This window comes from Salminus brasiliensis, chromosome 15 (genome assembly GCF_030463535.1).
Source record: "Salminus brasiliensis chromosome 15, fSalBra1.hap2, whole genome shotgun sequence".
Classification (NCBI taxonomy): Eukaryota; Metazoa; Chordata; class Actinopteri; order Characiformes; family Bryconidae; genus Salminus; species Salminus brasiliensis.
Genome location: NC_132892.1, coordinates 24584577 through 24599697, shown reverse-complemented (window position 1 = coordinate 24599697; position 15121 = coordinate 24584577). Strand labels below are relative to the sequence as shown.

Sequence of the window (15121 nt, the reverse complement as noted above, 5' to 3'; positions counted from 1 at the left end):
GCAGTATTTCAGCCACTGTTGTCTTTCTCTGGGAAATTTCAGCTGCATTAACAGTTCGGTATCACAGCGGCGGTCTAACCCTTTCAGACCTCTGAACTCAACAGAGTTGCACAATTTAAAACGGTTATATAAGGACGGTTAACTCTCTTATAGAAACATGCGCAATTCATAATTTTACTAGTTATAATAATTACTAGTTACTGAGTTTTCAGCGCAGAAGGTGTTATCTGGGGTGATGGGGATCTTAGCTGTGTTATCTCAGAGTCTAAGCGTCTGTCTGCTTAGATATCAGATCTTTCCTGTGGTCTCTGTTTATTTAATGGACCGTTTCAAACGTGTCTATTGCCAGTATGTTGGTATCTTGCACAAAAGTTGCTGTAATATCATAACAATGACTAATTTTTCTTCTGCCACTGATATTGTGGGTCTTTTTGATATGATATTGTGGAAATAATAAAAAAATTAGATAAGCTCAAATACAATGCTTTCGTAAGCTGGTCCAAAAATCTGAAAATCTGAAATCTGAAAATCCTCACTGAACAGTTATTAAGTAACAGCAATTAAAACGAACATCTCAAAATATGGCAACATCTCCACAATTCACTAAACCTACATATTATATGTGGATCTGCCATTACATGTACAGCCCTAAACCTGCTTATTCATATTTGCTCATTAAAACGGGCCTTGCTCTAATCTGATCTGTAGTTGGACAGAGGACAAGAGTATGATTAAGTGCGGTGACGCAAGCCATGAGCCGGCCGACACGCTGGCCACGAGTGAACAGTAACGTGGGAGGTGTATTATATTAGGCTAGACTGCGCAACGTTCTAAACTCACTCACAGGTCTACTTGAAACCTGGTCCAAAATCTGTGCAAATCCTACTTGAAGTCACAGACATCTTGTGGCAAGGCTGAAGAACGCCAGGTTCTTACCAGATGTCCTTCAGCTACAGTTTACTAACCTATCAAATGAAGGTTTCCACCTTCCCCACTTCGACCACTACCATCCCTGAAGAAAACACATGCTCCCCATACATGTTAAAGACAAAAAAAAGGGGGGGGGTCGTGATACAGGCTGTCATGGAGAGAACACTCTGCACAGGAAAATGCAGGGGGCAGGAGCACAGCCAAACTGTGCAGGAAGGTCAGGCACAGTTATGCCCCTCCCCTTTGTGAGCACAGTGAATGCAGAGGAGCGAGTGGAAAATTACTGGCTGACGGGTCGTACCATTTTATACAGTGGGTGGCTCAAACCTACCAAGGTTAACAGACAATATAAATGCTGCTAATTATGTTCCTTACACAGTGTGCACTGATGCTAATGTAAACAGATACAAATAGAAAAATTATGTACATATAAAAATGTATTTATGTCCAAAAAAACAAAACAAAAAACACAACTTCTTTTTAAATTAGAAACACTAGTAACAAAACCACGAAATTTGAGTCAAACTTGGAAAGGTAGAAATAAAGAAAGAAAAGGAATGAGAGAGCAAGAGCAAGCGAGAGCTCCCCAATCCATGTGCTACTAGAATAGACCAGCAGAGAGGCAGAATAGCAGAAGGAGGAGTTCACCGAGATAGCAAGCCAGTTTAGCACAAACGCTCACGCCACGCCCTATTTTCATAATTCCAACATGCCAAGCCTAGGTGTCAGCAATACAACTACAATGCTTGAAGATATTTGAAGATACTGTCATAGGATTTGATGTGTATCTCGATTTTTCTGTGGTTTAACAAGAAAGGACACAAGAGACGTTATTTTATGGCATAAATAATGATAAATATGTGTTTCGTGTGTATATATCGTGGTTATTGTCAGTACCTAAAGAACACTGACTAACTGTAAGACGACAATTTAGTGCAGTGCGTAAAACAATTAATAAAAACACTGAACTCATTGCTTTTGATTTACTACTAGTGCCTAAATATTGCAATTCGTATCACATCTCTGTCAAATTTGTTAAAAGTTGGTCATTGATCAGTAAGTATTTGATATTCATAATATCCATGAAATGCCCAGAAAAGCTTGTCGTGATTTGGTCCGTTCGCGATAATTATGTTATCAACTTATCGTACAATATACAGACATAACCTCATTTGTTTTTGTTGACTTTGATAATTGTCCATTGTGTTTCCTTGCTGTTATGTTTGTTTACATAAAAAAACAAACATCACCAAAAGTTTTAGCCAGACGCGCAATGACCAACGCAAAAGTTTGACAGGCAGTACGAATTGCATCATATTATCTCCCAAACTTTTATTAACTTAATTGCATTAGTCTGACTGCATTATTATGCTATTATATTATCATTATATCAGCGGTATAAAAGGTGTTAAAATGACAATAGTATAATTTATCGCAATGATTTCTGAGACAATACATCACAGACAATAAAAAATGTTCGTTTTTTGTTTATTGTGGTGGGTCTTGTAAAAACATTGAAAGTTGTAACTTCTAATTTGGTGTCATTACACATTTAGAGGGCAGCACTGAGTAACGTTTGTTCAAATTTTAAAGTTAGTTCAAATTCCAACGTTTGAGACATTAGTGTGAGGGAGTAAATAATTTCATTTTAGTACAACCTAACATTAGCTACAAAGTTAAAGTAGCTAGAAAGCTATATGGCTATTCAGCCAATTTGGTCGCTTTGAGATTGCCCTTTGCACACACTACATAAATTCAACATTTTTGTGATTATTATGGCATGTATTGGTCAGCTACAATTTCATTCTTTTTACCCAATGTTCTCCCAAACATAGGCCAGAAACATACAATCACAAAAACACAAACACAAATGACAACACTTGGCAAACGCAAATGACAACACTTGGCAAACGCACTGCAAACACGGTTATTTTGCACAAACTCAACATGTATTCTTACTTTCCCGTGGCAGTTACAACACCCAGTACTCAAGGGGGCGATAATGGGCTACTCAGAAAGTTGTGTGGACGGTACAAACATAGAGGGCGATGATGTATTAAAAATATCCAGGATCAAATTAGTCCTGCAAAGAACTTCTCAAACTGTTGTTCTGCCATGACAGCTAACCACTCGATAGCACACTAGTGGTTCAACGCAGCTTGGCTGTCACTGTTGCACCTCCCTTGCAGCAATGCAGCTTGCACTTGCATAGCAACGACAACTGAAACCACTGTAGCACAGCTCAAAGTGTCTGCATTTACGTGTCTACTTTAGGCAAGGCCAGAAACATACCCAATGCAGGCATGCAAATGCAGGCACTTGCAACAGCAGCTATGCAACAGGGGTTTCAGTTCATGTCCACTCACCATCAGGTTGGATCTCTCTAGATAACGAAAGTGCTTAATTTAACACTGAAATTGAAATGGACAGCTCAACATCATTGGACAACTTAACATGCTTGGAGGAGAACACTAATTGGAGAGTGAACCAGCCAGAGAGAGCAAGGCCAATAATGTTCTCTCAGACTCCAGGATATGGACAGATGTGGCATCTCCTCACAAACCCAAATTTATAGGGCCAGACGGTACCTGAACATGTTAAGCACACGTAGTCAACATGTTGGATGCAGGGGACAGAGTCAAGAGTAAAGACCTGAGCAACTCTGACAAGGACTACATTGTTCTGGCCAGACGACTGGATCAAAACGGCAAGGCTTGTGCAGTGCTCCTGGTCAGCTGTGGTAGGTTACTGCTGGCAGTGGTCCGAGAAGGGACAAATCAAAAAGCAACAACTGACTGTCAGGCCCTCAAGGGTCATCGATGCTTGAGGGCAACCAAGGCAATCTAATCTGGGGAGAAGAAGTGACAGAAAGGCTATTGTCTCCAGGCTAAAGTCTCCAAAATATTCCATCACCAGAGGAATACCTGACAACCATACAGTGCCTCACACCCTGCTGCATACCTGCAGACCAGTCAGAGTACCCAGTCTTACCCCTTTCCACTGTCAAAGGTGCGTACTTTGGGTACGCATGAGTCTGGACTGGACCTTGGAGACTTGGAACCTGGTTTTCTTTTACTGCACTTGAACGGCCAGGTAAAGATATTACTGCCATCCTCTCAGTTTACCCTTTAGTAAAGGTACAAGAGTGCTGGTTCATAGAAGTTGTATCTCAGTGCTGAGACCTTCATTTGATTTCAAGGGTGCTACAGCCATCTGTGCCCCAGAACCCACCACTGGTCAACTTGCCAGCCCATGTAGTGGGAAGACATGGGAGGGAATGGCTTAGCTTCTTAGTTGTTCCTCGTTAGAACACGGCTAGTCGCTGGCAAGTGTTATTTTGAATATATATATATATATATATATATATATATATATATATATATATATATATATATAAGTAGATAGTTACTTAGAGATTGACGAATCAATCTGCTGATTTTCAAATATGCGCCCAAATATGTGATCCGCGATTGGCCAATACTTGATTGGCCGATCCTAAGAGTTGGTCAGATCATATGATCCATATTCTGCAAGTTGCAGTGCTGCAAGAGGTCACAGGATGCTGCAGTTTCTCGGTCAACTGCTCAATGGCAATACAGACCTCACTTACGGCGGCAGAAACCCATTAAAGCAGGTGTAGAAATCTGCTCTGAATACTTGAACATCTTCCATAGGAATTACAGTATCCCTTACCCTTCCAGACTGGTTGCTACTGTGTGGGACATGTACACAGAGGCTGGGAATAGGTAATAACCAACACAGGAGGACCACTGAGGATAGAAATGGTCACCTACCTTCTTTTGACCAAAATGAAAATGTTAGGTCACCTAAGTTGTAAAAAAGATTCAGACCTAGATGTGGCAAGTGTAAAGTTGCTAAAGACAAAGTTCTGTAATGGCAACGGCAGACCCATCTAGAGTTGCCTTGAATGAACAGCAACCATCTTCTAACTTCTGATCCTCAGAAGAAGCATGAAGAGCTTCAGGTATATTGCCACAGCAATACCTGGAGCTGGTGTGTGTCTGATTCCCACTTGCTGCTGAAAAAAAAGCAATAAAATCCAAGTATGGCTGCAAAACATCTGGGAAATTACTCCTGGTGTTCCATTGTTGCAATCAGTCAAAGCGTCCCAATGAACTATCCCCCTTTTAGATACCTGGTTTCTGCCATCACACAGTCAGAACCAACAGAAGCCACCATGGCTGTACCCAAGCTGGAACTATTTGATGATAGCTGTGGAATCTGCTACCATCCTTTGTTCCAAGACTTCGGTCAAATTCAGTGGTCTGGTTTAGATTCTGACTTTGAAAACAGGGGCACGAAGGGGCAAGATCAAGGGCAAGTAAATGTTCTGCCAATGGAAGATTTGAAAGGCCTGAAAATATACCATCTGCAACAGCCCAAACTCCCACAGGTATTGGTCGTTTACCTGGTAGCACAATACAGCCACTAGGTTAAGATCTATTGTATGGTTAAGACAGAAACTGCCATATTGACTAGACTAGGCATTATTGACGAACCCATAAAATTCACACAATTTCTGTGGAAAGGATTTCCAAGTGAGGACTGGCCATCTGCACTGTAACCACATCCTTACAGCCACAGCTCAAAAAGTAAGCCCACAGGTCACGATCTGACCATGTCCTTGGCGGCAACATCCTTGACGGTCTTAGGGGCCTTGATTTTTCTGCAACAAGGCATACCTGCATTCCCTCCTTCCCAGTAACACAATTTGTCTTCCGATCTCTCTGCGACAATCCTGACAGATCACAGACTTAGAACCTGGTCCATTACAGGGCTGTACCTTCAATGTTTTCCAGATTCCAGAGAGGTACTGCTGCACCACAACTCAGACCAGCATAACCCCTGGTACACTAATGACAATGGAGGGGAAAGGGCTGCTGTAATTAAAGAACGATCCTGTAAGTCATTTATGCTCAACGTTAAATACAGATACCGACAGAGCCTTCTTTTTCGTAGCAAGTACACTATAAGGACCTCCTCCACTGTCGCCATGTTTGTCGTGAGAAACCTCTGACTCTGAACTGCCCTGACTCTCTGCCTGCCATCTGATAGACTTGCATTGTTGAAGCGCTGAAGTAATGTGCTGATAACCTGTCTCACGTTCTGTTGGGCGACAAGTCTTCAAGTCTTCATTTCACAGGATCCTGCTAGAAGTTGTTGCTGCTGTACCTAGCTGTTCAACCAGCTCCACAGGATGCTAAGGTTTTAACATGCACTGCTTTAAAGCAGCGTTATCTTCAGCAAGCACATGGACGTTCTCTTAACTTGCGATTTTATCATTTCCAGATGTGATCATTTAATGAGGATACACTGGATGTTGAATGCACATCTCAGTTTCCTAAAGGCCAGGGTTCGTTGCACTGTAGCAGGCAGCACTCCAAACGTTGGCCAACCATATTAACACACTCTGGATATGACACCACCTCAATCAGAACCCCAAGCAATTACAAGAGAGATATTTTGGATACCATTCACTCTTGCTTTTGCAAAACAAGGTCTGATTGGTTCAATTCCTGAGCTAAAGACACTCTTTTAATCCATTTCAGAAAGAATACAGAAAGAATATGGATACATAGCGTTTATTATACCGCAGTCATTTCTGACCGCTCAATGTGATTGGCCGGGAGGTCGACACTAGCACTCATAGAAGTTTACTTGCAGATCTGAGATTTTCCTTCACGGGGATGAGTCAACTTTTCTGCTGAAGATTTTGTGTTGTCCATCTCTGATAAGCTCATATTTATCAGTGCTATCAGAGCTGTGGTACAGTCGCATTATTACACTTAAGCTTGTGGTTCACCGTGAATATTGGCACTGGTGTGCTGTGGTCAGAGGCGTCTTGGCCGTCAAAGGTCTTGCATCTATTATACTTTGCATAAGTTGTATAAGTGTATAACTACGATTGTTACAGTGATCATAGTAATATACAACAAACATGTGCCAACATCGTTCTGTACAACGTGACTTAAAGTGTATAACTGCGATTATACCACAAGCACATGCCAATATCTCGTTATAGCACAACCTGTAGTGTAGTATTGTGTGCGATTTTACCACAGTATTAGTCTATACCACAAACCCGTGCCAAAATCTCTCATTATGGAACCGCCTCTAGTGTATAACTGCATTTTTACCACAGTATAAGTCTATATCACAAACACTAGACAATATCTCTCTCTCGCTACAGTGCCACCTGTAGTGTATTACTGTGATTATACCACAGTATTATACGCAAAATTAGCTATACGCAGAACGGTGCCACAAACCCGCACCAGCATCTCTTGTCAAAGCATGTCTAGTACGTTATTGTGATTATACCACAGTATCACCCTATACCACAAACCCAGGCCAAACCCGGGCTACTTTGGCATAATCACTACAATATTTTTGACCCATATAGCAAATTAAATATGCCTTGACCTCTGTTCACTTACAGCAACCTACACTTTTATGCGTACATCTTTTTTTTTTTTTGCAGTTATGAAGTTCACACAAGCTCTCAAAGTTTATTATTTAGGTTTGTTAAACAATTCAATATTCAATACCTTTAATACTCTTTTAAAGAAGCCAGCACTGGACTGATATTGTAGTAATTACATTGTTTTGTGTTGATTTTAATGTTTATTTGGGTTTTTTTTGTATTAAAGACTGTGATGCTACACTTGATGCTGTCAGAACCACTTTCAGAACCACAGAGCTGGTTAATAAACCCACTCCTTTCTCCCTCAAAACGAGACACCGCATCCTAGTGGGCAGTGGTGGCTCAGCGGTTAGAGCGCCGGGATATCGATAACAGGGTTGTGGGTTCGATTCCCGGGCTCGGCAAGCTGCCACTGTTGGGCCCTTGAGCAAGGCCCTTTACCCTCTCTGCTCCCCGGGCGCTGGAGTTGGCTGCCCACCGCTCTGGGTGTGTGTGTGTACTCACTGCCCCTAACACGTGTGTGTGTGTGTGTGAGTGTGTGTTCACTACCAGATGGGTTAAATACGGAGGACACATTTCGCTGTACAGTGCACACTTACAGTGACAAATACATGCACCTTTACCTTTATCCTAATCTGGACCTGAATCCCAGAATACAGCAGCTGGACCCTCTGGACCCTGGAAGGCATCTGTTTTCTGCCTATAAACACCACAGTCCCCAGGACCGGCTATTCCTGACCGCCAGCCTTCTTCACATGGAGTAGCTGGTGCTAGACCTCAAACTAGCAACAGAGGCAAACTCCAGTGGTCTGAAGGTCGGAGAGTAGCAGGTGGACAGCGACCGAACCGCCAAAGAATTTCAAATGTAAACAAGACACGGATTAACCCGGGACACAAAGCCCAGGACGGGGCGACAGAGCGACAGACACACAGGCAGAGAGTCAGCTCGTACAGTGGGAATGGAGAACTCACCCAGAAATCCTCCGGTCCGCAGCCTGTGGTGTCTCAGCGGTAAAACCGGGGTTTGTTTACATTCAGCGAGTCGATTCGTTTAGTTGGCGAAGCGGCGCCGAGCACTTAGCGTGAATCGTCAACGCGCGGTGGTGACGGAGTCAGGCACAGGCGGCCACACAGGCGCACAGTACGACTGACTGTACACAGTACGGCTGTGAGTGAGAGAGTGTGTGTGTGTGTGTGTGTGTGTGTGTGAGTAACAGTGTAGGAGCCGGGCGGTCTGCCTGTGGCTGTTCAAAGGCAAAAGAGGGGGGAGGGCGAGAGCGGTTTCGCGGGAGTCAGAGAAAATAAGGACCTCCTACCAGGACTGACGAGGGTTAGCAGAGGAGCCACACGCTCAAACGAGCGTGAAACCCGATATATTGGGTTCGTTATGAAGCGAATTGGCTTAATTCGGATCTTTTTTTTTTTTGCTCTAACTGAGCACTAATATTGAAGGACTTAGTCTTAGGTCTTAGTGCTATGCTAACAGCTCTGCTTGCTAGTGCTAGCTAGCTAACAAGGCTGCAGCTCTAGCATTAGCTAGGTAGCTAGCAAGCATACTAGCCTGGCTGTATTCACGACTTCTGGTAAACAGTTACGAGGGTTTTTATATATTTTAATTGTTGAATTAAGGCAAATCATTTGATTTAACTGATAAAAGTTAAGTAAAGTAAGTGTTAGCATGAATTGTTTGTAATGTGTATAATGTGGTGCTACAACAGTGTTGACAGTAATGGGATCGGTGTAGTAGCTGTGTTGATGTGTGCAGCTCATGATGTTAGCTAGCTTTGTGTATTTTTCATATTTCCACTGAAAAACATGCTTTTGTCACTTCACTGAAGCTGTGCAGAGCGATTTAGGTTGGGATCGTCCATTAACAACCCCCCCAACACACACACACACACACTCTTCGACCCCTCCTCTCCCTCTGTTTCTCTGGGCGCCCGGCTGCTCCTTTCACCAGCTCCAGCTGCAGGGCGAGCTGGTCACTTCTGAAGCAGCCAGGCCAAGGCTGTGAAACATGCATGCATGCATGCATGAAGGAAGGAAGACATGCATGAAGTGGATCTGTGGCAGTGTGAAAACCAGCCCGAATAAGATCGCTTAAGCGATTGAAAGGGGGGGAATAGCCCTGAGGCATGAGGAGGAGGACGGAGGTAAACTGTATGAACTCGCAGGCAGGGGGCGAGGCCTATTCCAGCAGCAGGAGAAATGCTTCTGCAGCAGCAGCAGAAGCTCTTTGTCCACATTACAAACTTTCCTCCACGTTTTCCATTTTAAAGAGACACATGCAGCCCTTTGGATCAGATCACATTGGAACATAGCTGATCAAATAAACAGTACCATCTTCCCCTGAGTTTGCACCATGAGTCCAGCCAGTGGTCAGATTATGCAGGTCAAATAGGGGTGGTGGTTTACAACCCTGACTATACTTACTTTGACTTTTTTTATACTGGGATTAGACATTTTCCCCATTTGTTCATAAGCTCTATGCAATTGTAATGTGTATACCAGCAGTTTTACCTTACAGACTATACAGATACTATACTACATGTCCAAATGTTTGTGGACACTCTTTCTAATGAATGCACTCAGCTGCTTTAAGTTGCAGCTAGTGGTAACACTGACATGCCAATGCAGATAGACTACATGTCCAAATGTTTGTGGACACCCTTTCTAATGAATGCACTCAGCTACTTTAAGGTGCAGCTATTGGTAACACTGACATGCCAATGCAGATAGACTACATGTCCAAATGTTTGTGGACACCCTTTCTAATGAATGCACTCAGCTACTTTAAGTTGCAGCTATTGGTAACACTGACATGCCAATGCAGATAGACTACATGTCCAAATGTTTGTGAACACCCTTTCTAATGAATGCACTCAGCTACTTTAAGTTGCAGCTAGTGGTAACACTGACATGCCAATGCAGATAGACTACATGTCCAAATGTTTGTGGACACCCTTTCTAATGAATGCACTCAGCTACTTTAAGTTGCAGCTAGTGGTAACACTGACATGCCAATGCACTCACACCTTGTCTAGTCCCTGTAGAGAGGTATTGTCAGTAGAATAGAGCTGGAGCATGTAAACGTTGGCATTGGAACCTGTTGGTAGTATATGTTGAGTATCGTGACTTTTGTGTTTAGTAGTATCTAAGCTTAGAGGTGTCTTTTGGATCCTAGTCTGTACAAACTAGCGAAGGATATTTTAACAGTAAACAGTGAAGCACTTTTGTAAGTCGTTCTGGGTAAAAGTGTCTGCCAAATACCTTTAATGTCAGCGTTAATGTATTGGCGCCATGCCTCATGCCAGGTGTGGGCTAGAGAGGTATAAGCTCCCCAGCATTGAGCTGTGGAACTGTGTTCTCTGGAATGACGGATGGTGCTCCAAAGTGTAGTAGAAAGCCTTCACTGGACAGTAGAGACAGTTACACCAGCAAAAGCAGGATAAACTTTTAATACCATTGATTTCCAAAGAAAGAAGCAACTGTTAAGCAGGTGTCCCAGTACTTTTGTCCATATCGACTTTATCCAGGTCATCAGCCCTCCCTGATAACATGCTTCACTCAGCATTGAGCATCACTGTGCAAAAATGTGTTATGATTTATGTTGCGATTCAATTCACACTGCCGTTACCTAATCTAGATCAAAGTCCTAGACCTAGATTGTAATCAGCAATGACAGGGGACGAGCACCTTCCTCTGAAAACGAGCACACAGAAATAACACAGTAATATGTGTGGAAATGATTCATAATACAGTAAACAATAAACCATATCCGCATTTCACGGCACTGTTCTGATTACAGTCATTGTGGCAGAGTCGGCCATTTTCATTTTAACCCACATGCTGCATGTGAGGCTTGCTGTCTCTTCTCTGTCCAAAATGTCCACTGTGTCTACTGCAGTTCCACCACTGACCTCTAGGGAATTTCTTACAAGGTTAATTGGACATATATTTACACCAATCAGCCCTGACATTAAAACCCTCACAGGTCAGGGGAAAACCCCTGATTACCTGGTTACAGTGGCACCTGTCAAGAGAAGGGATTTACATATTTGACAGTAAGTGAACAGTCAGTCCTTGAAGTTCATGTGTTGTAAGGATCTAGGGTGACCATATTGAGGACACTGGGAACACACAGGCATCCGTACTGGTTAAGATGTTATAGGAGAGAGTTAAATATCGCTAAGATCATGCAAGTTTGTTAATGAACATAAATGGTCAAACAACTTCTCATTTATTAACAATAATAAATAAAAATGACATGGACAACATCTCTCCTTTCAGGGCAATTGAGTGATTCACAAGCAAGTTTTATTTTTAGCACCTTTTATATTACGGTTTAATTTTCATGCCAATGTAAACAAATATTAACAAATACATAAATTAAATAACAAAATCAGATAGTGTGACCAATGGCTGCAGGTACATGTAGACCAGTAGCGGTGGTGAGAAGGCGGGATTTTAGCAGTTTGACCAATGGCTGCATGTAGATGCAGGTACATGTAGACCAGTAGTAGTAGTGAGAAGGCGGGATTTTAGCAGTTTGACCAATGGCTGCATGTAGATGCAGGTACATGTAGACCAGTAGTAGTAGTGAGAAGGCGGGATTTTAGCAGTTTGACCAATGGCTGCATGTAGATGCAGGTACATGTAGACCAGTAGTAGTAGTGAGAAGGCGGGATTTTACATTTACATTTACATTTACGGCATTTAGCAGACGCTCTTATCCAGAGCGACTTACAAAGTGCTTTGCTATTTACCCAAGAAAACTTTAGCTAGTTAGAATAGACTAATAATTCAAAGATACCTCTAAGCTTAGACATTACTAAGCACAAGACAATAAGGCGATCATAGAACTATTCGTCCAAGTACTCTCTGAAGAGGTGGGTCTTCAGTCTGCGTTTGAAGACAGCGAGCGACTCGGCCGTTCGGACACCCAGGGGCAGCTCGTTCCACCACTTTGGTGCAGGACAGAAAAGAGCCTGGACGCTTGTCTTCCACGGTTTTAGCAGTTTGACCAATGGCTGCATGTGGCTGCAGGTACATGTAGACCAATAGTAGTAGTGAGAAGGCGGGATTTTAGCAGTTTGACCAATGGCTGCATGTAGATGCAGGTACATGTAGACCAGTAATAGTAGTGAGAAGGCGGGATTTTAGCAGTTTGACCAATGGCTGCATGTAGATGCAGGTACATGTAGACCAGTAGTAGTAGTGAGAAGGCGGGATTTTAGCAGTTTGACCAATGGCTGCATGTAGATGCAGGTACATGTAGACCAGTAGTAGTAGTGAGAAGGAGGGATTTTAGCAGTTTGACCAATGGCTGCATGTAGATGCAGGTACATGTAGACCAGTAGTAGTAGTGAGAAGGCGGGATTTTAGCAGTTTGACCAATGGCTGCATGTAGATGCAGGTACATGTAGACCAGTAGTAGTAGTGAGAAGGCGGGATTTTAGCAGTTTGACCAATGGCTGCATGTAGATGCAGGTACATGTAGACCAGTAGTAGTAGTGAGAAGGCGGGATTTTAGCAGTTTGACCAATGGCTGCATGTAGATGCAGGTACATGTAGACCAGTAGTAGTAGTGAGAAGGCGGGATTTTAGCAGTTTGACCAATGGCTGCATGTAGATGCAGGTACATGTAGACCAGTAGTAGTAGTGAGAAGGCGGTTTTTAGCAGTTTGACCAATGGCTGCATGTAGATGCAGGTACATGTAGACCAGTAGTAGTAGTGAGAAGGCGGATTTTAGCAGTTTGACCAATGGCTGCATGTAGATGCAGGTACATGTAGACCAGTAGTGAAGATGGGAGAGTGGGACTTTGACCAATAGTCACATGTAGGCCAATAGTGACGATAAGAAGGTGGAAGAAGCAGATGTGTATAAAGCTGTAAAAATCCACACAGAATGTAAAAGAAGGGATCTGACAGGGACAGCTGGACAAATGGATCAGAGCATCTCCAAAACACCAGGCAGGTCTTGTGGAGTGTTCCTGGTGTGCAATGCTTAGTACCTACCAAAAGTGATCCAAGGAAGGACAGGGTCATGGGCACCACCTCACAACTTACAGGACTTAAAAAACATGCTGCCAATGCCTCGGCCTTCAGAGTCCATGTCTCGAAGGGGCAGAGCTGTTTTGGTGGGACATGGGTGACCCACATGATATTTTAGGCAGATGCTAATGTTACATTCCAGTCACTGTTTCACATGAGGGGGAAAGGAGCTCATCACTAATACAGCAAAATCCATGTGAAATTTCTGTGTAATTGGAAAACACTGTTTACAATAGAGCAGAACCTCCCTGCCACCATCTGCCACCTATCATCACTGAGCATTCAGCTAACTCAGAGACCCTCCCTGATACGGAGCTCAACTCAGAACCGAATCGCTGTGGAAAGAAATGCGTAACTGAATCCCGTTGATTTTCAGCCCGATCTTGCTAAATATATGTTTATCTGCAATAACAGGCACCTCTTGCTGAACATACAGAAATATACAAATACACATGTTAAATAATCCATCATAGGTTTCCTGTTTTGATTACAGCTATCTTGACAATCGAGACATCCATTTTGTTCCTAAACCACATGCTGCTTGTGAGGGTTGATGCTCCCTCTCCATCTAAAATGTCCACTGTGTCTACTGCAGTTTCACCAGCGACCTCTGGGGGATTTGACACATGGGCAATCGGACATTTGTTCATATTAATGACCATATGTTAACCTATTCTGGGGTGTTGCCTCAGTGTTTAGTGGTTATTTGTCCACTGTTGCAAGTCACAGTCACCATTTTCACTTGAGGGGAAAGGAGTTGATCACCTACTTAAGAAACAATACAGGAACAGTTAGGTCAATGAAGTGGATTCTGTCCCACTGGGACATTTGGACACAATAGAGCACCAAAAATAAATATTTTTTTTTTCTATTCGTCCCTCTCATCTGTCATTTAGCAAAAATACTCTCCCTGATACTGTACTTCACTCAGAAATTAATCACTGTATGGAGGAAATACGGTACAATTTCTGAATCTCGTTCACTTTCAGCCTAATCTAGGCTAAAGTCTATGTAAACAGCAATAACCGGCCCAAGCACCTTTCGCTGAAAATATACAAATTTACAGACTTGGTGTTTCTCCTCCGTCCAAAATGTCCTCTGTGTCTACTGCAGTTCCATTAGCGACCTCTAGGGGATTTCACTCATGTCCAATCGGATATTTGTTGATATTCCTTTAGCATTCGTTGGCTTATTCTGGAAAATAGCCTGGTTACAACAGGTTCTTTACTTTTTGGCAGATGTCCCAATCACCAAATGATTAAGGATCATTAAGGAAGGGAAAATGGATGTGGATTTCATGCCATCGGGATAAATTGGACACAACAGAACGCAAGCAGGACTTATTAACAGAGACCTGTTATTAGCAATAGCCTTCTTAACCCCTCAACCATCCCCCACCTATCAATAAGCAAGAATGCTGAGCTACCTCAGAGACCCTCCCCAATACTGTGCTTCACTCAGAAATGAATGACTGCGTGGAGGGAATACGGTACAATGTCCGAATCACACTGACTATCAGCCTAATCTAGGTTTATGTAAACAGCAATAACAGGGGCCCAAACACCTTCTGCTGAAAATCAATAAATATATAGTTAATGAAAACAGCCCATGAAAAAGATCCATAACAGGTTTTCATGATATCACAGTTTCGATGACCGCTATCATGGTAGTTCCCATAATAACAGTCAGCC

General features: G+C 42.8%; 1 protein-coding gene across 4 annotated transcripts in view; it reads right to left on the bottom strand.

The window, feature by feature from the left end:
- atf7ip (activating transcription factor 7 interacting protein) overlaps positions 1–8623 on the bottom strand; it is a 50431-nt gene extending 41808 nt beyond the window's left edge. For 3 of the 4 annotated variants that reach the window (XM_072656807.1, XM_072656813.1, XM_072656814.1), the window contains exon 1: positions 8348–8623. The gene's annotated coding sequence lies outside the window, so the exon portion shown is untranslated. Of the gene's footprint in view, positions 1–7998; positions 8016–8347 lie in introns of those variants that run through there. The other variant, XM_072656809.1, reaches the window with a different exon arrangement.
- Between the last annotated feature and the right edge of the window lie 6498 nt (positions 8624–15121).